Genomic DNA, 25,766 nt, shown 5'->3' on the forward strand with positions numbered 1-25,766 from the left:
CTTGTGTGTGTGTGTCTGTGCGTGTGCGTGCGTGTGTGTGTGTGTGTATAACACGCTATTTTATGTTGAAATGCGACGTAATCCAGTGTTCACGAAAAGTACACTGTCAACGTATGCTTTTGGCGACTGGGTTGGCTCTCAGATATACGTGTTTCTAACAAGATGATATCATTAAAAGTTACATAAAGTAACAGTTTAATAACACAAACGCAGGAAGCACGTGAGCTGCTAGTTTAGCGAAAGCAACCTGACGTCGTTGAAACATGCGAGCGAGCCGATCAAATCCTAATAACTATAAAACTAAAGATCAGACACAATCACTGAGATTATGCAAGTAAAAAGTATATTTCTCGCTAGAAATGTTATTAGAAACACGTTTAACGGTGAATCGGTCCTAAAATATTGCATTTCCCATTCAGATAATAAAGATTAATAAAGATCAGACACATTCACTGACTGAAGATTATGTAAGGAAAATGTACATTTCTCGCTAGAAATGTCATTAGAAACGCGTCTAATGGTGTATCTGTCCTAAAATATTGCATTTCCCATTCAGATAATAAAGATTAATATAAGCTACGCCGTGTTCCGGAGCCGCGGGGGATTCTGGGAATTGGGGTTCTCAGTTGACAAATGGGGCTTTTGTTAACTTGTTTTGTTGTTAGGATTAAGTGGGGTTAATGGGTTCGGGATGTTATGTGGTTGTCTGTTGTTCTATTAACATTGTTTGTGTGTTCATTATTGTCGACACCGTCACCGAGAGTGACGTGACCATCGTTTCGTGCAGCTGTTCCGTGTTGAAGTCTCGTTCAATAAAAACCAACTCTCGTTGTCGAGCGTTCAATAAAAACCAACTCTCGTTGTCGAGCGTGCCCCCCCCCCTACAAACGTGTCTCCCCCCCCCCTCAACAAACGTGTCCCCCCCCCCCCCCCCCCCCCCCCCCCCCCCCCCCCCCCCCCTTCAACTAACGTGTCCCCCCCCTATAGATTGTCTCATTACACGCTAAATAATATAATTATAGCCTTGTAGTGACCGTAACATAATTCACCTACAGTATTTCGTTATGTGTTGTTCTTTCAATTGTGTTGTTGTTTACTGCATGTCATTTACGTTCTTGGTGGTTCAGGGATCGCGGTCCCTTTAAGGATTACGTGCGTCTCATGACGTCACAGACCATGCTGGATTTGTTTACCTTCAGCACGCTTTGATTTCCGGTTCTCTTTTTTACAAAATAAACGAGTCACACGGCTGTGTGCTCAACGTGCGAAGTTGTGTTCTTAACTTATTGCAATTTCCACAGCCTAATTATATATATAGGTTTTGGCATAAACATAACTAGGGTGCACTGTACTATCTGCGCACACCCTTTCTGAAGCCTCTCTCTCGCTCTCTCTCTCTCTCTGTCCCTACCGCTCTCTCTTTCTCTCTCTCTCGTACCGTTTTGTGGAGCACGTTAATTGTCTCAGAACACTCCCATTCAGAATGCATTGGTTTACATTTCGTTTTGTGTAACACGCAAAAAGTCGGACTATCGTGCTTGGGAACACGCTTCAATAGATTAACGATCGTGCGCAGGAGCACGCAATCGCGTGATACCGGGTTGCGGACGGCTTCGGTGGGGGGGCAGAAAGGGGGCTCAATGTTCAATATACCTGTAATTGTCCTGTTTCTTTACCGTTGCTTTAAATGTAGACGATTTTTGTGTCTACACAGTAGGCTGAGATGAAAAGCATTTTAATTGCTGATGTTTGTTAAGAATATGAGATAATCTTTCACTCTTTTCTCTGTCTATCACTTCTCTCCCTCTAATGCAGAATATCGGATTCCTGTCAGGTGGAAGCATCTTTTCAGCCTCAAACTTGTCATAGCAGCTGTTACGGTCGGACACAAACAAAGAGAAACCTTAACCATAACTATCGCACATACCTGAAATCCTACAGTTCATCATCTGATGAGCTGACTGTCAATTCCGTTAAAAGAAAGTCCAGATGGATGCAAAGAACATAAAGAAACCCAGGCGAGCTGAGTCTAACCATTAACCCTCGCTACCTCTCAACGAGACCCGAAAGTCCATGGAGCAAGAGAGAATTGTCCTCTTGTCTGAGGTAAAGAAAAAGAACAATTCGGGAGAAGACAAACCTGCTGCCAACAGTACAAGAGGTAAGTGCATACATCTGTGACGTACATGAGAATTCTTGGCCATTGTTTCTGGTGTTGACACAAAAATTGAATCATATTGTAATTATATCAATTGACAATCTTTATTGTGATATATATTTTGGCCCTAACGCCCGACCCTACCCTTGCAACCTTATGCTTACTGTCTTAATTCAGGATACTGATATCGCAACAAAGAGGGAGATTGCACTCAAATTTCTCATTCTTAACATCGGAGAATCAGTGGAGGACCTCATCAAAGATTTCCTGGTAAGGAGAGATTACTGTAGAGGTGTAAAATGCTAGCTATGGCTGTACACTTTATAAGACACATGATGCATTTCATAGTATAACATGACATGCTCTTATCCAGAGTTAGAGTAATGAAGTGAGTTAACAAGTCCAATTCAAATATCTCCCACACAGGGAGTAACCAATAAGCAGTCCCAGCAGCGTTTAACCCTTATCCTACCATTTATTTGCATACATAATAATAATAATAATAAATAAAATGTATATAGCGCTTAATATGGTACTCTAAGATTTACATGGACCACCGATGGATAGACCATGTATGTAGAGACCCAAAGAATCAAAGGTAGTGGAAACAACATTCATAGCAAAATGTGACCTTATTTCTGCTCACACCAGAATTATTTATTTAACTTAATTCATCTGAGTAAAAAAATTAGTTGGATGGCTATGGAAGAGGTCAAGATTACTGACTTCTTCGTTCCACCTATGGCCAATAATGGCCTTTCAGGACATCCAAGATATGACAGAGCTTAATTCGCAATTATATCTTTATTCATGTAAAGATGCATTTCCTTGCAACTTAAATCAGAGTCACATATGCTGGTAAATGTGCAAAACTGTAGGGGTAAACCCAGGCTGAATCAATTCCAGATTTTTTTATTGTAATTCTAAATTATTTTCCAGGCGTCGGAGAAGGAAGAAGCTGAAATGGTTCTCCAGCAGGAAACCATGGCAGTCTTTGTCATCAGTGATGCACAAGCCTTACCTCAAGACATTGGCATCTTACTTGAGGGACAGGTTCAGAGCGAGTTGCCTTCTGTGCAAGTGCTGTTGCCATTCTAATGGGCCTCCTTTATGCTCTCAATCTGGATTATCCCAAAACTTTGAAACTGACATTTGAATATATCCAGAAAGTCCTCATGGAGCTGGACCCGAAAGGCACGACCAACAAAGTCAAGAGACTGTATGACCAGCTCTACAATAGAGCTTAGTTCAGATTTACACAAACATCCCAGTTGACCAAGTAAATGATATCATGTTTGAGTGGCTGCCTGTTTTGGAATTATAAATACTGAGTTCAGTATTTCAGTAGTAGAAATTGTAAAGTATAAAAAAACATGCAAATTGTATGTGAAATTACTGTGGAAACAGATTGAACACTGCACTGCAATGTGTATATATTTTTTGTAATAATATACTATTTTGTAATAATATCCATATTATGTTGGAATGCCAGCTCTAAGTTACAGTTTAAGTTACAAATCTAACCTTGATAAATGGATCTGTGGAAATAATGCCTGATGTGACGGAGGCTAATGAATATTGATATAATGACAATTATTGATGTAGTCCATATGTCCATATTTTTTAATTTAATATCTTTTTGATTTGATAAAATTAATAATTTCTAATGCATATTGTTTCTTAAATGAGAAACAATTGTTTTATTCGATTTTTATCTTTTAAATTGGATACAACTAATTATATCGGATGCATATGACTTAAATGAGAAAATTGTTTGATTACATTTTTTTCTTTTTGATTGGATAAAACTAATTATTTCTGATAGATATTTCTTAAATGAGAAACAATTGTTGGAGTAAATTAATATTTTTTTATTAAGGATTTAACATACAATTCAAATGTATTAACCTCATTCAAAGAATAAAATTATACTTGGTTCCAAGTTGTATTATTTTGTTTTTGTGAACATAGGAAATATTGTTTGAGGCAAGCTATATATTTGTCATTGGCTCAAGTTATTCAATATAGATGTGAACCATTACCCTACATTTTTTTAATTGGTTCAATGAAAGACTTTTCACAGCTGGATAGAGGCAATGAAAGAAGGCAATGATATCAAAGAAGACTCACGCTCCAACATTCAGCCTGTACTTGCGTATTTTATATCAGTCAGCAGTCAGCTGTTGGTGAAATATTGGTAATGTTGCCAACCCTTCTGCTCCAGCGAGAAAATTGAGCCTTGCGACTAATGAACATTGCATCACATTTTGCATCGGGCTTGGAAACACCGCCATTAAAATCAACCACCCCCTATGGCTAGTGTGTGTGTTTTATACCTCCCTGAATAATTTTTATTTGACTGGTTATCCCGGCCTAAGACGACAATGCCAACAATTGTCTATATTTAAAATCGATTGTGGCAAAAAATGGTTATTTGGTGAAAAGGGAATTTGTTAGTAGAGGCGGTCGGTCATTTAGCGAACAGTTGACTATGGGTCTGACCCTAATCCTGATTTAACTATGCATCTACTTAGGGCTGCCCCATAATAGTCTACCAAACGTTAGTCGATCAGAAGAGTCTCAGAATGAATATTTACTGCAGCGTTCCTACAGCTCGATGCGTTTTCGCAATGAGTCCGTCTTTACAGAGATATTCCTGAAACGCATCCAAGGAAAACGGAGGGTAAAAATATTGTTTTTGCCCGTGTAGACGGGGCCTTAGTTTCACTAACTTTACAGGACACGTTTGCACAGACACAACCAGACTCGTTCATTACTTCGCTAAACAGACACGCTACCGCTCGCTTTCCTCTCTCGTCCAGACACACACACACACACACACACACACACACACACACACACACACACACACACACACACACACACACACACACTCACACACTGCCATTCCCGCGCACACACGTATGCTACTCTCGTAATAATTATTAGTCAGCTGAACATTATAGAGTCACAGCCTTCCATTCCCTGTTTTCTCAGTTAAACACAAAAATCAACTACATTTGTCCCAGTGTTTGTTAGATGTGAAATTAAGCAAAAAAAAGATGCTCTCTTTCTCTGGCAGTCGTTCGCAATGCCTTTCTTCTTCTTTGTTTCTTCTATTTGTCTGATGGTGGTCGGCTGTTTCCCAATGCGAAGGAAGCATGCTCAACGACTACCCTTTTAAGGATGCTATGTCATAGAACGCCGACAAGCACTGTACCAATTTCGAGAACACTTGGAAATTCGCGCCCTTTTCGTAGGTGGTGTTTAAAGAAACTACTGTCGCCAGTAACAATTTCAACAATTAAAACATTAAAATATTTAACACAGGGGCAATATTTAAAAAGCAGAAGCGCTTCCACACTAGCAAGTCGTTCCAAATTCTGAACGCTACAAACACTAGGCAGCACTCTAGCCTCATCTCCATAGGACGCGCCTAGCAAGGAAGTGTTCTTGCAAGGCTGCAGCCTTCACTTTGGGAAACGGCCAGATCTGTAACGGTGTGCTCCAATCTTTCATCAAATGATGCGGATGTTGTGGATGCAAAGGAGTACATACTTGACACATTTCTCAGCCCTGAAACTCAAACCATTTTCTGATGTACAAGGTAGATTAAATAAATAAATATGTATCATAAACATGCGACAAATATTCGACTAATGGCTTGTACGGCGACTAGTGGACTACCAAAATCTTTGGTCGTGGGCAGCCTTACTGCCAATCAACTCAGTATGTGTATCCACAAGTGACTAGACTACTTGCAAACCTCGTAAACTAAGTTAAACTTTTTACATCACACCTAAATAGCTTCAATCTTGAGAACCCATGTGTGCTTTTTTACTTTAAACCCTTTGATGCTTGTATTAATATGATATTTCCCAATAAAATCATGAACAATTCATTGTCCCTCTGAAGATGCTTGGTTATTTTCTGCCTGTGTCTCATCACTATGCCACATGGTCGTGTATTGTGAAACAGGTACAATAATTATTAAACACTCTATTGTAATGAAGTTATAATGATAGAACATATGATCCACAAATATGTGTACATCATCCCACCCTTAGATTTCATGTTGCCACTCCTCTTTTTCCACCCATACAAAATGTGCTACCATCGCCACTGGCAATATGTTAAGATTCTACTTACAGAGATTGTTAACACTTAGCTCCAAATCAGAAACAATTTGAAGACTGCCATGTCCAAATGATTCAATTGTATCATCTTGGTTAATATATAAAGAAACTATGTAATATATAGAACAGATTCCAGCCAGTATCAGGAGCAAGTGCTTTACCGACAAAGCCTTCATCGCGACTGGCACAAGTGTATCTAGCGGCAAACTTTTATTGTTCAACGGGATGGTGTGGTCTCAATGTTCTTTTCAATTCCATCTCAACGTTTACCTGTTGGAGGCTTTGCCTGTGGTACAAGGTACAAGGTATCATTATTATCCCAGACGGGCAATTTACTGCACTGGCAGGAATAAAACAAACGGCAAACACGGAATGGGCGGTTTCATTCCGTCTATGCATGGCACCTTCTCAACGAGCAGGTGTGCGCCTGCAGCCAGAGGGGTTGCCAAAATACCAATTCCCCACACAATGTTATGTACTTCATTGAAAACCGCTTTGCGGCGTGTTTTTATTTTTTACAGCTCGTGGCGCCCCCCATGTGATTCGGCGCCCCACACAAATATGGCGCCCCGGGCGGCTGCCTGGTTCGCCCATGCCTAAAACCGCCACTGGGGGGGGGGGGAAGGAGAGAAAATGGGTGCACCTAAATTATTGTCCCTGGAATGAAAGCCTTTACACTGAATCATAGGCAATAGGTCTAGCTTTTCTACATTCATCATCAACAGTTCCTGCTCGGAAATAGATCAGTTTTTCTTTTTTCTTCTTTCTTTTCGCTATTCTAAGTAGGCCTAGTCAAGGTAAAAGGGGACAGTAACTTAAATGGACCATTACAGACTTTTATCAAATCCAATAACGAGGCATCAACCTTGAAGCGATGGAGAATTTAAAGGTAGTATCAGCGATATTGGAAACACATAACACTTTTTATGAATGTTCAGCTATGTGGGCGGGTATTTATGGTTAACAGGTGTGCAAACACAGAGAAAGGCACACAGCCCCCCGTGACGGACACACCACACTGGTCTGGTCTGGAACAGGCCTGAAAGACAAAAGCAAATAAAGGTTAAAAACTTCCACCAAAGACAAGGAATGCCTATAACTTTTCATCACAATTTAAATATTTCAAAGTAATGTTTTTGCAGCATCAAACTTTACTGTTACTTTAGTTGGTCTTGCTGTTAAAGGTTGAAAATTATTTGAACTTCATACCTGACAAGTCTGCGGCACGACCATGGAAGAGGTGATTACTTTCTGCTGTGAATGATAAATATATTATGTGAGACAATAAGGCGTGTGTGCCATCTTTATGGGCAGGTGGGGCAGTGAACTTTGGGTTACTTAACGTAATCCCTGATTCTTTCATAAAAGAGAGAGGTGTTTCATTATGTGGAATCGCCTCGTCATGACTATGACTGAGCGACGGACTTGGGGTGATCGGGCCTTCTCAGTTGCTGCCCCCACCCTTTGGAATTCACTCCCCTCCCACATCTAAGGCCCCGTCCACACAAAGCCGATTTCATGGCGAAACCGCAAAGGTCTTGTACGGTTCGGCCTTCCGTCCACACGAAGCCGGCGAATCCGCTGACCGAAACCGCAAACTTCTGAAACCACCCTCGGAGGTGGTTTCAAAACTATCCGGTTTCGTTTTGGTTTCGTGTGGACGCCTGAAACCGACTGAAACCGCAAACCATGACGTCATCGCCCCACCCCTCGACTTCCTAGCCAATGGCTCTTAACCCCGCGGAGTCTCCGAAATCACAACAAAAAAGATGATGGCGGACTACAAGCTTGTAATCGTTCTGCAGCATATCATGTCCCTTGTTGGGTTGCTAAGCCATTATTTATTGAGAATCTAGTTCGCCATCGTAGAAGAGCTGTTTGTTTGTGTTGTTAGTGGTTCGGGGGGCAGCCTTTATGCGCATGCTCGCCTCTTCTTCTTCTGGATTTGTGTACCAGAAGCAGCGCCCCGTATGGGCCTGGAATGTTTACTACAGCGTTTCTACAGATCTATCCGGTTTCGCTTGGCTTCGTCTTTACGGAGATACTTCGAAACCGGATAGATCGAAACCGTAACGGTTTCGCCCGTTTCGGCTTCGTGTGGACGGGGCCTAAGTCTCTCCAACCCTCTCTTCTTTCAAATCTGCACTCAAAACATACCTTTTTACACTAGCCTTCCCCACCTAACTCCCACCTTATTCTTCATGTTTAACCTCATTTTTTCTTTTATTCCTAGTCTGTCTTCCATAGTTTTGATAGGGCAATATGTAAAGCGTCTTAGAGTACCATATTAAGCGCTATATAAATTTCATTTATTATTATTATTATTATTATGTAAGCTCCAATTGCGCATCACGTCTGTCCTTGACAGAGAGTCGGACTGTGCCAGAGAGCCTCGACCCCTGCACTTTTACAGTCGACCCTCCCACCTCAAATCGTTAGTTATGCTGCTATCCATTTGGATTTACGAAGTGGTAAGGTCGCAAATGTCCCCGCTTTCTTGCGGCATTTCACTGAGGCACGCCCCCTTTTGGTCGTAGTATCTCGTCGCTTTCAAAGTAGAGCGAGCAGAGCTGTACAACTCGCAAAGAAGATGGCTGCGCCCATAGTTAATGGGGGAAGAGATGTATTTTCTTTCTATTTGTACCACGTTGGTGGTTTTAAAGGGACTCTTACCTTTGTTGCATTTTTACACTTTTTTTGGATAAGGTTAAATTGGTATTAATAAGGTAATAACACTCTAATATGCAAGACAGACCAACCAGGAGTAAAAACAAACAATTATTTTACTCTCATAATATTTAGTGAAAACTTCAACCAATAAAATTCTTCGGACCGAATGACCTTATTGGCCGACAGACCTGTCTGTTTGCTGCATGGATATATAAGGTTTTCCGTCTGCTTCTTGTGGCGCATTCGGGCCCGCGTCATTAAGGCGCGTCCTCAACTAGAGGGTTTGTTTTGATTCCACGGCAGACAGTAGCGAGTAGCGACCGTAGCGACTGACGATGGCAGACCAAAGCGGTCCACGGCGTACTGAAACTGCACCATTCAGTCCGATTAGGGGACTCATCTCGGACTCAGACTCACAGAGTTACCCTCCTCTGGAGCCTCAGGAAGACCTCCAGACTGTTGGCCACCAACTGCACCATTCAGTCCGACAAGGGGACCCGATTCGGCCTCAGAAGCCAAGTGGTCCCGCTCCCCTGGATGATTCTCAGGACCTCCAGACCGTTGGCAACCAACCGCACCACTCAGTCCGATTAGGGGACCCGTTTCGGACTCAGACGCGAAGTTGTCCCGCTACTCTGGAGCTCCGGGAAGACCTGACCGTTGGCACCCAACCGCACCACTCAGTCCGATTACGGGACCCATTTCGGACTCAGACGCGACGTTGTCCCGCTACTCTGGAGCTACAGGAAGACCTCCAGACCGTTGGCACCCAACCGCACCACTCAGTCCGATTACGGGACCCATTTCGGACTCAGACGCGATGTTGTCCCGCTACTCTGGAGCTACAGGAAGACCTCCAGACCGTTGGCACCCAACCGCACCACTCAGTCCGATTACGGGACCCATTTCGGACTCAGACGCGACGTTGTCCCGCTACTCTGGAGCTACAGGAAGACCTCCAGACCGTTGGCACCCAACCGCACCATTCAGTCCGATTAGGGGACCCATTTCGGCCTCAGACGCTACGTTGTCCCGCTACTCTGTTTGTAATGCTCATACACCTTTCTTATACTCAGTGGGACCACTGTCCTTCAACATGGGGCCTCAAAACGGTATCACACGAAGCCCATAAAAATTACAGTGAGCCACCTGCTAAATTTCTTGTTTACTAGACCCCTGGTAGATATTATGACCCCTGGGAGTCTAAACATAACCCATGGGAGTCTAAACATAACCCATGGGAGTCTAGAACTTTTGTACTGTAGCGACCCTGGGACAGTTAAATAGTTTGTGTGTTATGTGTTACATTATATTTCGTTGTCCGCTATGCCAGTTGTTCTATGTGCATGTATTGTAATGTTCTTCTTGTCAATCAGCGTGGGGGCGAATCATTAGGTCAGCTGGGGGAGGGCCTTGGAAGAACAGGAGGGTGGGGGCCTGCACGCGAGTGAGACCGTGTTGGGGGTTGCCGGGGTAACCGGGGTTTGTTTTGTGTCGGTTTTCTGCCGTTGGTTACAATGTTACGGGTTTCAGTGACCTGGTTTTGGTTCATTAAAACTACCTTCAACTACTAATGACTCGACATCATTATGTCACCGGCGAGGTCGTTACAGTACTAAATAACGCTTAGGGGGTGGGGCATTGGAGGAAGGCGGGATGATTTGAATGTGCTGTAATTCTCAAATGCAACAAAGGTCAGAGTCCCTTTAATGTCGTTTTTAAAACCTCTTACACACTTGATTTCATTGCTGCTTTAATCCGGTCACCAATATATGCATTGCAAGGTCTTGCTTTGCGTGCAATTCAATGTAAAGTTTGGTTTTGAAGCTGGTTTGCTAAAGAGGCTATGTCGCTAATGATGACTAGCCTGCTACTACTCCCCCTGGTGGCTCGACAGAAACACAAATGGCAAACTGGAAGGCTGGAGCAAGGGAAATACGTCACGCTCTCGCTGAAGCTCGTCGTTCGTACCAGCGTACCATCCAAATGGATAGCAGCATTACGTATTCTAACTCTAGATTGTAACTCTAGATTACAATACGTAAAATGCACAGCCTTTTAAGGCTATCGCTATTGGCCTCAATCACGTCCGCAGTTCGCAGATACAAGCGGGCGCCGGCGGACTTTCTGCTCCGAATAAACAGCTTTTCTTCAGCTATTTAAAGGACAATGAGGCCGACCACTTAAAAGGCTGCGCCTAGTCTAGAATCTAGAGTTACAATACGTAACTAACGTTCTATGTCGTATAGGCTTCGCCTTTTAAGGCTATCGCTATTGGGTTAAAGGGCGAAGCGCGTTGTAGTCTATTGGCGCATTTCCACTGCAGGGTGCGGAACGGATCGGATCGCAAAGGTGCGGGTCGGATCGCGTTTCCACCGCCAAAAGTGGGCGTGACCCGGACTTTGCCGTACCCGTTCCGACCCCATTTTAGGGACTCCTCCGTTGCGGTACCCAAAACGAGACCAGACGCCTGAAAGGGTACCCTGGAATTCTAGCTACACCCCCCCTCCGTTGATTGGTCGACAGAATCGTCACTTCCGGGTGACGCGGGGATAAAAACAAACAAACAGTAGCCTCGAGGTATTATTCTTTACAATTAACATGTCGCGTAAAAAGCTTGCTTGGGCGAACAAGGAGGTGGAGACGTTCGTCTGCATCCTTGCGGAGGAAGACGTTGTTTACGATGTTTACGTAGCTGCCGCGGCGATCGACATCCGGCCTACCACAAAGGGTACTGTCGGCGGTGGAAACGCGACCTCGGAACTGAGCTGGGCTATACCGCCCCCTCCCTACCACCCCTTTGCGATCCGATCCGTTCCGCACCCTGCAGTGGAAACGCGGCATAAGCCTCATTGGTCTCGATCAGTACTAGAAACACAGCTATGGCAAGCCGAATTGTCATTTATTAACTAAGTTTGACTATCCGGAATTTACATTGTAGATATCAACAACTTCATTCAAGATATCTGTACTGTAGTTGTGACTAGCCGAAACGACAGTTAGAGATATCTGTAATGTAGTTTTGACTAGTCGAAACGACTGTTAGAGATATCTGTAATTCAGTTTTGACTAGGCGAAACTGAATTACAGATATCTGCAATGACTTCACGGAAAACGACATTCAACTCGTCACACATCTTAAATGACAATTGCAGATATCTGTAATTCAGTTTCGCCTAGGCAGAATGAAAGTTAAAGATATCTCAAACGCCATTTGAGTGTTGGGCATTACGTTTTAGATATCCAGAAATACGTAATTTCCCCTTGCCGCCATAATCAAAGAAGAAGTGGGTTTGTTTCCGAATGGAATAAGAAAGGAGCAGTCATGGCGTTGGCTGTGATCGAAAAGATCACGAGAAAATATGGAGCGATGTAATCAGTGAATTGTGTGAATGATGATTGAACGAGGAGCTGCTCCGCTCCCGCTTAAAGTAAACGGTCCTATAATTTGTCATTACAGATATCTGAAACGTCATTACAGATATCTGAAACGTCATTTCGCCTAGTCAAAACTCGATTTCAAGATATCTATAATTCAGTTTCGCCTAGGCAGAATGAAAGTTAAAGATATCTACAATTGTAGATATCTCTAATCAAAATTCCTTTCAAGATATCTATAACTTGATAATAGATATCTACAACGTCATTTTGACTAGTCGTAACTCCAGTTAGAGATATCTACAACGTCATTTTGACTAGTCGTAACTCCAGTTAGAGATATCTACAACTTCATTTCGCCTAGTCAAAACTTAATTTGAGATATCTGAAAAGGGACATGTAGATATCTTGAATTGAGGTGAATTAAAGATATCTTGAACTGGAATTATGACTAGTCAGAATCAAATTGTAGATATCTCAAACTGGAATTACAGATATCTACAATTCAGTTGCAGATATCCGTAATTCACAAAGTGGATATCCGCAATCAGCTCACCTACGCCGTTCACCCCCAGCATCTTCTCCCGAATCCTGCCCACCAATCCATTCTTTTGACCGCACATCGCTGGCGCCCCATCCGTTGTTAGTCCCACAAGTTTATCCCAAGGCAGACCCATTTCATTCACACATTTGAACACCTCATCAAAGAGATCCTTCCCGGTAGTTGTGCCATGCATTGATTTCAGTCCTAAAAGTTCCTCTGTAACGCGCAGGCTCGAGTCAACTCCGCGGATGAAGATTGACAGCTGGGCCGTATCTGATGTGTCGGTGCTCTCATCCACAGCGAGGGAGTATGCAATGAAATGTTTTCCCTTTTCCGTCAGCTGTTGTTGTAAATTGCTGGAGATCTCACATACACGATCAGCAACAGTGTTTCTGCTCAGACTGACGTTTAAAAATGCTTGTCTTTTATCTGGGCACACGACATCGCAAACTTTTAACAAGCAGTTTTTTAGAAATTCTCCCTCGGTAAAGGGCCGGGTGGATTTAGCAATCTCCTCAGCCACAATGAAACTAGCCTTTACAGCAGAATCACTTTGTATTTGGGCTTTAACAAACATAGTCTGCTGTGACACCAAACTTCGTTTCAACTCCACTACCTTCTGTAGCTTCTGTTGAATGTTCATACTCTTGTACTTGTCTTGATGTCTCGTTTCATAGTGCCGTCTTAAATTGTACTCTTTCGTGACAGCCACATCTGCCCCGCACACAAGACAGATGGGTTTGCCCTTCATATCGGTGAACAGGTATTCAGCCTCCCACCTCTCTTGAAAAACCCTGTTCTCAATGTCCACCTTCCGTTTAGCCATTTTTTCCGGGGAAAGCGACAGGTAGCTAACAAAAAGTTGGCTAAAAAACCTAGGCTACTTCAGGTGATAAACAGTATGATGTTGCTGCATTAAACATTCTAGAGTAGACTATAGGGCTACAGGTATTGGGGGATGGGCTCGCGCTTGCTGGCCTCGAATGACGTATACCAGCGCAGTGGCAGTGCATTGTGGGACTTGCAGTTTTACGCTGAAATGCGATAAACCGGCGGGCCAGTTCTGATAGACATTGGATATTATCTGGCGGGCCAAATTAAATTACACCGCGGGCCGGAGTAGGCCCGCGGGCCTTGAGATTGACAGCTATGCTCTAGGCCCTCGCGTTCAGTGCCCAAGCCCACAAGCGCTGGCCGATCTCTGGGTAATCTATGATTGCTCTCCCTGCTTGTGAGAGAGCGTCTCGCCGCCAAGGGAGTTCCTTCGGTGGCCCCGAGAGCAGACGCTGGAGGCAGGGAAACAACGGTGCACTCGTGCGTTGCGGTGCTATGAGAGTCATAGACAGCCGCTCCTCTTGGACTCGGTCCAAGACTTGGGGAATCAGAGGGACGGATGGGAAAGCGTACAGGAGTGTGTTCGGCCACGCTCTGTGAGCGAACGCATCCGGGGATTGTCCTTTGCGCTAAGAGAGAACCACAGCTCGCACTGTGTGTTCTCCCGCGTGGCGAATAGGTCCTTCCCAAACTCGCTCCATATCTGATTGATCAGATCGTGATGCAGAGTCCAGTCTCCTGGTTGGGGACCCCCCCTCGACATTATGTCTGCCCCTCTGTTCAGGACACCGGGGATGTACGCTGCTCTGATGGAGAGCAAAGTGTGTGTGCGCCCAGCATAACAGCTGTCTTGCTAAGATCAGCAGCTGTGCCGAGCGCACGCTCCCTTGGCGATTTATGTATGCTGCTGTCGACTTGTTGTCCGTGCGAATCATTACGTGTTGATTCGTTAACTTTCACTTCCTCTCGCACTGTAATCGCATCAAAAACATGAAAAACGCTGCAACTTTCATCGCAACTTTTTGGAAAAGCTCACGCAACATCAGGCATTGTAGGCCGCAACAATCTCAAAAAAGGCCCGCGAAATCTTGGAGGGACTTATTACAATATTTCATGGATGCAAGACAATTAGTATTTAGCCCACACGACAACAAACACACACGCACACACTTAACATTTTTTGATAATCCGATATGCTATATATTTTAAAGCAACACAGGAGGTTGCATTGGCTAAAGTTGTTTGGGGGCTGGGCAGCAGGCAGGATAGTCAGACAGGCAGGGATCGGCAACGGGAGGCAGACAGGTGGATCAGGAGCTGGGGACAGAGGAGCAGACAGACCGACAAGGGCTGGGCGGCAGGCAAGATAGTCAGACAGGCAGGAATCGGCAACTGGCAGGATCGGAGAAGAATCAGGGATCAAGTCGCGGGAAAGCTCTGAGAAACTCTGGAGACAATCTGGCAGGGAATGATTGGGAGGAGAGGACTAATATAGGGAGCATACAGGTGGAGGTGGTTGGATTAATTAGGGAAGGACAGAGTGGCAGACAGGTGAATGTGAAAACCAGGGACGGATCATGACAGTGCATGCACAGGTCGAGTAATTATACCAACAGTCACCTGTGACACCTGGGTGACCCGAGAATGTCTATATATTCCGGAATTCACCCGAGGATCTGTTCCAACTGGATCTTCTCGCGGAAGTCTGAGTGACAGAGAACTCTGCCGGTCATCCGGAATTCATAGAACCCTTCCTGGCCAATGTGGAGCCACCAGAAGTAGGCTGTGACTGCCACGCTGGACCTTGTCCAGCGTTGCCAGTAAAAGGGGAATTGGAGGAAATACATAGAGCAGGCTGTCTGGCCAAGCATGAGCCAGAGCGTCCTGTCCTAGGGGACTGGGGTTCTCTGTCAGGGAGAACCAAAGGGGACAGTGGGTCGTCACTTCGGAAGCAAAGAGATCTGGTACAGCCCTGCCATACCTGTCCCAAATCATGCCCACCACCTCTGGATGGAGTCTCCACTCTCCGGGGGGTGGCCCTTGGCGAGAGAGAAGGTCTTCCGCTGTGTTCTGGACACCTGGAACATGGACAGCCCTCAGGCTTAGAAATGGGGGAACTTCCACGTAAGGAGCCTTTGCATGACCCGCAGGCTCTGCCTCGATCTGGTGCCCCCCTGATGTCGGTTCCTCAGAACTGGAAGGAAGTGCCAGAGAGCTAAGAACACCGCAAGGAGTTCCAGCACATTTATATGCTCCAGTCTCTGCTGGGCATCCCACGGGCCTCTGACAGTCCTGCACTGCCATACTGCAGCCCAGACGGAAAGGGAGGCGTCTGTCTCTACAACCTCCCGCCGGGAAGCTATCCTCCCTAAGGGCAACCCCGCAATCAGGTATGTCCTCTCTCTCCAGGGTCTGAGGCCCCGGAGGCACTGCCAAGACAACCTGACCATCTTGTGTCTCTGCCACTTGGGGTCCAAGTGGAGACCATTCGCCCAGATCTGAAGAGGATGCAACTTCAGAAGGCCTAGTGGGTCGAAGTCGAAGGAAGAGGCTGTATTCCAGCAACCTCCCCCGCCTGAAACGCTGTAGCAGCTGCAGAATGGTAGCTACGCGCTCTGGAGAGAGGCAGGCTCGGGTGGCCACTGAGTCGAGCACCAGCCCAAGATAGCCAACAACCCAACATGGTGTAAGGTTGCTCTTGGTAAAGTTGATCATGAGGCCAAGCTGGTCCACATGGCTGAGGAGTATGGCTGTGTCCCTGATCGCCTGCTCCTGAGTTGGGGAAATTACCAACCAGTCGTCCAGGTATGGCAGTATTGCCATACCTGTGGCCTGCAATGGTGACAGGGCTGCTACACACCGTGTAAATATATGCGGGGCCAGAGACAGCCTGAACGGAAGAATCCTGAACTGGTACACCTTGCCCAGAAAAGCAAAGCGGAGAAACCGCCTGTGATGTTGGGTAATAGGGACGTGAAAGTAAGCGTCTTTCAGGTCTATTGACACGAACCAGTACCCCTGAGCGATAGCCTGGAGGGATCGTTTACCACAGTAACTTTGATCCCGATGAAAGTTGGGGGCTGGAGTTGTACCCGTTGGATAGCGTGGACACTATCCAAGGGTCTGTGGTCTGCTCTTCCCAGTAGCTCAGGTGCTGCTGAGAAAAGCGTCCGACAACCGGCCCTTGAAATTCAGTTCCTACCCCCCTTGCCCCTAGGGGTCCTGGGGGGGCGGCGGCTGAGCGCCTGACCTCTTGGCGCCTGAAATGCCGCCCGTGGCGCAGTGCTACGGCGCTGGTCAGCCCGTGCTGAGAAGTGCTGGCCCCTCGATTGTCCACCTGAACGTGGTTGAGAGCTATTGGTACGGGGTACCGCAGAGGCCCCCGGCCTGGAATAGATGAAGCTTTCAGAGGCAAAATATCTGAGTTCTGGCTTCAGATATTGATCTAGGGACTAGGTGGTTCATTGTAAATGAGTGGGATAGTGAGCCACTGACTGCTGCCTCTGCGCCTGGACCAGCTGAGCGTTGGGCTGGTCCAGCTCTTGTCTCTGCATCCTGTGAGTCCGGTGCTGTCTCTCCAGCAGTGAGTCCTCTGCTGTCTCTCCAGCAGCACAGCTGAGTCCACACAAAGCTGCTCATCCCACTGCTCCTTCTGCTGCTTCTCCCATCAAGTCCTCTGCACAAACACGAGTCAGACAAACACACACACACACGTTTTACAAATAAAATATTAACATCCACCATGTCCATGAAACATTTGCCATTGCCTTTAGGATTATTTCAAGGTAAATGTTCACTATTTTTTAGAGGAACTTTTGTTCAAAACAACGCAGAGATTGCCAACTTCCATTGCAGTAGCAATTTATGCTTATTTTTTAAACATACAAAGAAGAGTGGAGACAAACATTAGCTATCTTATTCTATCTGTCAAATAGCTGGTAATCCATCTATTGCTATAATAAGGGAATAAAACTATGCAAACACATATTGCATCTTTGCACATAAAATTGTGCTGAAACGTCAACTTCATTTTCATTAATGATGAAGGCAATCATGTTGGATGTTTTTACTGTCAAGTCGGAGCTCTGAAATATAAGCCGAATTTTCGACCTGTAATTCTGAGTAAGAACTGTTCTCTTGCCTTGAACGCAGCATCACTCAAATTTTGCACCTATCAAACTTTGAGTCATGGGATTGTATTAAAGGAATATAACAAATAGGAATAAATGTATGTTTGGATAATTAAAGCCTGCATTGCACAGTAATGCAAGATTATATTTTATAATCCCCTTTTCACCTTTAAATTGTGTTTCCTGGACGTGTGTGTGTGTGTGTGTGTGTGTGTGTGTGTGTGTGTGTGTGTGTGTGTGTGTGTGTGTGTGTGCGCGTGTGTGTGTGTCTAAGGACTTGCTTCAACACTCTGTTGAGCACTCTGAAACCAAGTATTGTTGTCCCTCTCATAAAAGGTTCTAGGTGCACAGACGGACCCTCTTCTCCTCCACTTGGTGCAGGTTGAAGTGGATCCTCTGCCTGAAGGCCTGCAGAGCTGTGTTCTGAGAGGCCTTCAGCTCCCGGTCAGCCTGGAGGAGCATCAGGACGTCGGCTTGGGGTTTGTCTTTCTCAGTCTTCTTCCTGGCCCGTCTTTATCAGCATGAGCTAGTGCCTTCCTGGTTGCTTGCTCAACCTCCTGAAGCTGAAGAGCTTTGCTGTCCACGCTTATTCTGCTCTGATTATAATGCTCATCTGGGGGAATGCAGGCTTACAAACAGCACTTCAATTAAGAAGCGGAGAAATCAAACCTTGTATGATGACCAAGAGAGCGCAGAATGACTGACTCCTCTTTCAGCAGTGCACACCTGCTCTCTTCTACTGGTGTCTGGCTGCTTCTAGCTCCTGCTGCTGCTGCTGAGACCAGTCTCTGAGCGGCTCCTTCTGCCTCTGCAGCCGCTCCCCGGGTCCTCTCCCAACAGACCCGGGAGCGTCTTCTGAAGCCCTGTGGTGCCCGGCGCCGCCATGGGCTCAGGGTGGCTCAGGTCCTGGTCCCGTCGGTGCCGGGGCTGCTGGTAGCAGGGTCAGTGGTCGTCCAGGGCCTGCTCCAGGCACACACACACACACACACACACACACACACACACACACACACACACACACACACACACACACACACACACACACACACACACACACACACACACACAACCTTTATGCAAATGATCACCAACAATTTACATATCAGGAACACATCAGCGGCAACAATCTTGGTTATTTATGAAAATGCCTTAACGTTTCTCCCATGGGGCCCTCATTAGAACAGTCATCGCATCTAACCTTCATCACATTAGATAAGTGGTTGTGGTGACCTGACCAGGGATAGGCCTGCTGGAAATCTGGTTGACTGCAGGCTCAATTATTAATTCATTAAATCACAAATCCTATCTCTGATTGAATAAGTGCGGTTAAGATAAGGCTTGGATAGATATAGGCAGCATAACTTTTTAGTTAGGTTTTAGACAACACAACTATATGGATAGGTTGGGGGTCATGGTCAGTCTCTAAGCCAACCTGAGGGAGAGCAGGGTGGGTAATGGCTTCGCCATAGTATGTGTAACTGCAGGCAGTGTTTTCCTGCTCTGTGGGGTATTATATGTAATTCGGTCTTTGACCTCAAGGTGAACTCGTGTTATTTCTCGTAAATGTAACCGTTTTATTTCTTGTTCGTTGGTTTTGTCGGGAAGCTTCGAGAAGCTAGTGTCGCAGCTGCAGACAAGCCACGTTCTATATCCGTTCTAAGGTTTTATGTTTCAAGCAGGCAATAAGAGAGATTTAAGTTAACCTCATTGGCTACAAGCAGGCAAAGTGGTTAGTGTTGTGTTTTTGTTTCCTTTTTGTTTGCCGAGGAGGATTTGTGTGCTCTTGGATAATTGTTTGTGTGTTAAACTAATTTCATGTCTCTATTGTAATTGTAGTTATACGGTGTGATTAAATCATCAGTAAAAGGAGCCGGAGCCTTGAGTATTTCAATGGGCGTTACAGTATGATTAGTAATTTAACGAACGGGAGGGGGCCAGACATATGAGCAATTAGAGCAAATAAAACATTAGCTCTCAATATTCTGGTTCTCAGGCTAGTGATTCACTGTTCTTCAACCGCAAACAACACTGTAGGAATAATTGATCAATATTGAATCGGACCATGATAGATAAATGTCGCTCCACCAAGGAATGATCCGTGTCGCCAAACATCCTCCTCAAAAGTTGGATGAGAGAGCCCAAGGCAAACGTTGACACACCTACGTGATAACCACTTTCACAATGTTCAATTAAGAAACGCAGATCTTATTTGGATGTCAAACTGCTGTGACAATTTAATAAGGGTGACCAAATGCGTTCAATGAATCTTTTGCAGAATCCCCCCATGTCTCATTATCTTTCACCTGGTGCTGAAATCCAATTTGCTCAACCTGTAACGTTAACGCAAAAATAATAGTGGTAATGGCAGTAATACAGCTGAAACATACACGTCCATTGTTTAATTTGTCCTTGAGAAAGCAAAATATTGCTAATACAAAGTGTGAAGCCTACCCCAATAGTTCTATCCTTTCTTGTTGATGCAGCTCTCGGTTGTGGTGCGTTGCAGATGTGCTGTGGCCATGCCATCGGAGAGCAGTTCAATGTTCATTTTGAGATCCTTTCGCCATTAAAACCTGGGCCTCAAAACTAAAATAAGGCTCCCAGCACAAACACAGGTTGCTAGTAGACAATTCCGAAAATCTTTGGCCTCGATGCTTTTGGCCTCGTCAAACATCCACAAGTCAGCAATCCCTGGCTCCACTATAGTTGGTGGCTAAATGTTATTCCTTGGTTATAAAGAAGGCTTTATACGCCGACCTTCAGTTACCTTTTCAAGTTATTCATTAATTAACGGATTATAATTTTGCGTGTAGAATTAAGAAGTGGCATCTAGCGGAATTGACGGTGCAAAAATTAGATATTCATAAGTATGTCTTAATCAGTGTATAATCCCATGAAAATTTGTATCGTTTTGTTTTTATGAATTTAAAATAACCCCTTTAAAGCTACATGGGCAATGGTTCCTCTTCCCCATAGCACACCATTTTGCTCCGCCATGTTTTGGGCAAGGAGTTGTAGGAAGGAGGTATTCCCATGGCTACGACCCATTTCCATGGAAGCTGTAACTGCCGCACATTGTCAATTTGTTTAATTTGGTAACCTCCAGGTTTTTTTTCTGTTCCTATTGTTTATAATGGCATTGGGGCGGATCAAATTGCTGCCTGAGTGTGGTTCTCGGTTTGTTTAAGGCGCGGTTGACATAAACTGGTTTGTGACTGGATCAGGATGGATACACAGGTAGGCGAGGAAGAAAACATAATAGTTTGTGAGGATTGGTCTCCGGTTGATAGAGGGCGAAGAGGTAAAACAAATATGAGGCAAGGTATGGATGCACGAGCTTCTGTCAGCCTGAATACTAAAATAAGTCTAGAGAGAAATAGTTCAGAGGAGGATAACTGGACGGTTCGCAGGAAGGTGGAAAGGGAAGAATTTAAAATAGTAATTAAGTTCAGGAAGGAAGATGAGCAGATCAATCTAAGTCCAATTGCGCTGACTTAGAGAGCTGAAAAATAAGTTAGGAGAAGTAGAAATGGCTAAGATTATTCGAGATGGGAACTTGTTGATGAAATGCGGAAATAAGGAACAGAGAGATAAAGCTTTGCATATTGAGAGTATTTGCAAAAAGGTGATGACTGAAAGAAGAGTTCTGGGGGAGAACAAAGTTTCTCGAGGAGTGATAACTGGCATTCCCATCGATGAGGATTTGGAAAAAGTCAAAAGTATTATTTAGGGGGGCGAGGTGAGGAGACTGAAGAGACTGTTAAGAAGAGTGAATTGTGAAAAAGTAGAGAGGTTGTCAGTCCTTCTGGAGTTCCAGGACTTGGTACTTCCAGATAAAATAAAGATAGGATATATGAGTTTCCCAGTCAGGCCTTATGTTCCTCCTCCGCTTCGGTGTTACAAATGCCAGAGGTATGGGCATATAGCCATGGCTTGCAAAGGAACGCAAAGGTGTGCTAAGTGTGGAGGGGAACACAGGTTTGAGGACTGTGGAGATAATGTGCAGGCCAAGTGTTGTAATTGTGGTGGCCAGCATAATATGGGGCTTGTCAAGTCAGGAAGAGAGCAGTGGAAATTCAACAAGTGAAAACAGTCAACAACATAAGCTACGCTGAACAGTGCAAGGACAAAAGGGAAGGAAGAAACAGACAAAATCACTCAAAGTTCAAGATCAGGAGGAGGTCAAAGAGGGCAAGCTATAAGGAATACAGAACTTGATGTGGATAAGTTGATTTTGTTTGTTGCCTATGTAATCAACTGTGCAGATCAAGTTAAACACAAAACAGAGAAAATTAAGATAATTGTGAAAGGAGCTGAAAAAATCTTTGATATGAAAGATTTATCCTGGGAACAAATCAGCAGAAGACTTGAGGAAGTCAGGAATCCAGGGGTTCATGGGGACAAGACTTAGACTGAATGATTATTCTTCAATGAACGCAAGGAGTTTAGTAGCAAATGGTCAGGAATTTAAAGGATTTATTAATGGTCTCAGAAATAAACCAGAAATTACATGCATTCAAGAAATTTGGCTTAAAACAACATTCGATTTTGTAATTAAAGGATATGAAAGTATACGCAGCGATAGGCTGTATAATATTTGTAAAACAAGAAATGCAATATAGAGTATTAAAGAAAGGAAAAGAGTGGGAAATGATAGTGATTGAAGTTTGGACAAAAGATGGTTTAATCAACATAGCTAACTTTTACAATCCTTGCAAGATGTTTTCATTGGAATTACTGGAGGAATTAGCTATAAATTTAGATGGGAAAATTATTTGTTGTGGAGATTTTAATGCTCATAGTACATTATGGGATAGCTATAACGATAAAAATGGAGAGGTGATTGAAGAGCTAATGGAAATTTAAAAGCTAGCTGCCTCAATGATGGAAATAGTACGAGAATTTACGTTAGAAATGGTACGGAATCTGCCATGATTCTTACTTTAGTGTCAGAAACAGTGGCAGGTATTTGTACTTGGGAAATTGTAAAAGAAACAACAATGATATAGATATATGTATCATTCACAAAGGCAGAACTGAATCGTGCTCTTAAGAAAACCAAGATGTCGTCGCAAGGAAAAGATCAGATATGTTACGTTATGTTAAATCATCTTAGTGAATCTTATAAAGACATTTTACTGGAGCTATATAATAAGGTTTGGAGGAAGGGAAAGTTACCACAAATTTGGAAAGAAGCTGTTGTAGTCCCAATACGTAAGCCAGGGAAAGATTTTAAGAACCCAGGGAGTTATAGGCCTATTGCTTAAACATCTAATGTATGCAAAATAATGGAAAGAATGATAAATGAAAGATTAACATTTTACTTAGATAAAAAAGGTTATATATCAAAATATCAGAGTGGATTCAGAAGATGTAGAAATACTATGGACCCTGTTCTATGTTTAGAACATGAGGTATGAAAAGCACAGATTAATAGGGAAAGTGTAGTAGCCATCTTTTTTGATATAGAGAAGGCTTATGATATGATGTAGAAAGAGGGATTATTAATTAAACTAAGTAAATTAGGCATTAAAGGCCCAATGTATAGGTGGATCAAGGAATTTTTGGTGTGGAAGATCTATTCAAGTGAAAATAGGGGAGTGTTATTAAGGGAAATTTGGTATTGAAAATGGAACGCCTCAAGGGAGTATAGTGAGCCCTTTGTTATTTTCTATTATGATGAATGATGTTTTTTGAGTTTAGAAAATGGGATGGGATTTTCTCTTTTTGCGAATGATTGGGCAATTTGGAAGAGGGGTAGGAATTTGGAATTTATTGTGAAGAAACTACAAGAGGCTATTTTTAAAATAGAAGCATGGTCAATTAAGTGGTGATTTAAATTTTCGATAGATAAAACAAAGAAAATGTTCTTTACACGGAAAATAATTGTTGGTCATTTGAAATTTAGATTATATAATCAAGAATTGGAGAGAGTAAAGCCACTCAAATTTCTGGGTTTGTGGTTTGATGAAAGAATTACATGGAAAATACATATTCAGAAAAGAAGTGACACGTGTAAGAAAGTTGTAAATGTAATGAGATATCTGGTAGGAAATGAATGGGGAGCTGAGGGAACATCACTAAAAAACATTTATATAGGATTAAAAGGAGCCGTATTAGAATATGGTTGCATAGCATTTGGATCTGCAGCAAACACATCTTTGAAAAGGTTAGATAATATTGTATATCAGGTTTTGAGACTATGCTCAGGTGCTTTTAGAACGACCCCAACATCAGCATTACAAGTCGAAATGGGAGAAATGCCACTGGAATTAAGGAGAACACAGCTATCTATAAACTACTGGGTTAATTTAAAAGGACATAATAAAGATCATCCAACACAAGATATACTGAAACAATGTTGGGAGAAGCAATGTTGGGAGAAGGAGAGAAGAAAAACAAAAAGTTTTGGATGGATAATTGAGCAGCAAGCAAAATAACTTGTAGTTACTGAAATAAATATTAGTCCAACTGTACCACTCTATGGATACTTCCTGATCCTATTGTTGATCTCACATTGCTTGACAAAATGAACAAGGTAAGGAATTTATTTTACATGGTAATAAAGACATATATAGAAAATAACTTATAGTTGTGTTCAGATTTATAGAGATGCCTCAAAGAACTCAGCATTAGTTCAGCATTAAAATTAGCAAACGAATCAGTGATGGACTGTCAGTGTATACAGGAGAGATGATGGCAATTTTGTTAGCATTACAATGGGTTGAAGAGGTGAGACCTTTGAGAGCAGTAATATGCTCTGACTCCAGTTCTTCGTTAATCAGCTTGAAGAATAACAAATCAGAGGGAAGACCAGATGTTTTAATAAAAATGCAGCAAACATTATATAGAATTCAAATGATGGGACCAAGTATAATACTTGTATGGATACCAGCGCATATAGGAATCAAAGGAAATGAAGTAGCTGACAAATGTGCAAAGGAAGCAACAAAAAGGAATCATCTTGATCACGGTTCCCTGTAGTAAAACGGAAATGAAAACTACAATCAATTATGTATTGAAAGAAAGGTGGCAAAAGCAGTGGGAAGAAAAGGAAGGTGGTTAAACAGAATTCAAAGAATAGTAGGCGTGATGAGAAGCACGGGGAGAACCCGGAAAGAGGAAACAATAATATCCAGGTTACACTTTGGTCATACAAGATTAAACAGTACATTATTTAAAATAGGAAAACACAATTTGGGAAGATGTGAATATTGTAATGAAGAAGAAGTTTTAGAACATGTTATGCTTTATTGTCAAAAATATGATGCTGAGAGAAGGGAACTGATAATGAATCTTAAAGAAATTAAATTGAATTATGATTTACGGGATCTTTTATCTTTTAAGTTCTGAGGAGAAATGTTATGCCTTTTTATTTCAGTATCTTAGGGGAACAAGCTTAATAGAAAGAATCTAATTATTATTGTTTAATTTTTGGGGTTTGTCTTGTTTTCTTGGATGGATTTATTTATTTATTATATTTATGTATTAATAAATTTCAGGAATGGGTTAAAGTCCCGATTCACACTCCATACCAATAGTAGTTTAAGGGCCAATAATGCTTACTATCATACATTAGTCACCATGTCTGTGGACACATTTGTATGCAGTCACATATTAATATACCCCCCCCCCCCCCCCCCCCCGCCGCTGTCGACAAAATATCACTCTGAACTCAGTTCAAAACTTGAGAGCCATGCGTTATGTTTAAGGGCGAGTGTCACTGCAGTGTGTGCGCGTGCGGGTGTGTTCTTAGATGCTGTGGTAACCCCCTCCCCCAAGGTGCCAGGTTCCACGTATGAATCACACGAAAGCGATGGGTTAAGCCGAACTTGGCATTTATTTAACTCAAGTCACAGAATGTGTTCTCGCTCTAGGGTCTCCGTGAGCCTCTAGTCCTCAGGTGGGTTGCGTAA

At 43.4% G+C, this 25,766-nt stretch overlaps 1 long non-coding RNA gene across 1 annotated transcript; it reads left to right on the forward strand.

Moving 5' to 3' along the window:
* Positions 1 to 1,588: 1,588 nt before the first annotated feature.
* On the forward strand, positions 1,589 to 4,100 carry LOC115551137 (uncharacterized). Its single transcript, XR_003977981.1, has 3 exons — positions 1,589 to 2,161; positions 2,336 to 2,428; positions 3,098 to 4,100. It is a non-coding gene; the product is annotated as an uncharacterized LOC115551137 (long non-coding RNA).
* Positions 4,101 to 25,766: the final 21,666 nt, after the last annotated feature.

This window comes from Gadus morhua, chromosome 9 (genome assembly GCF_902167405.1).
Source record: "Gadus morhua chromosome 9, gadMor3.0, whole genome shotgun sequence".
Classification (NCBI taxonomy): domain Eukaryota; kingdom Metazoa; phylum Chordata; class Actinopteri; order Gadiformes; family Gadidae; genus Gadus; species Gadus morhua.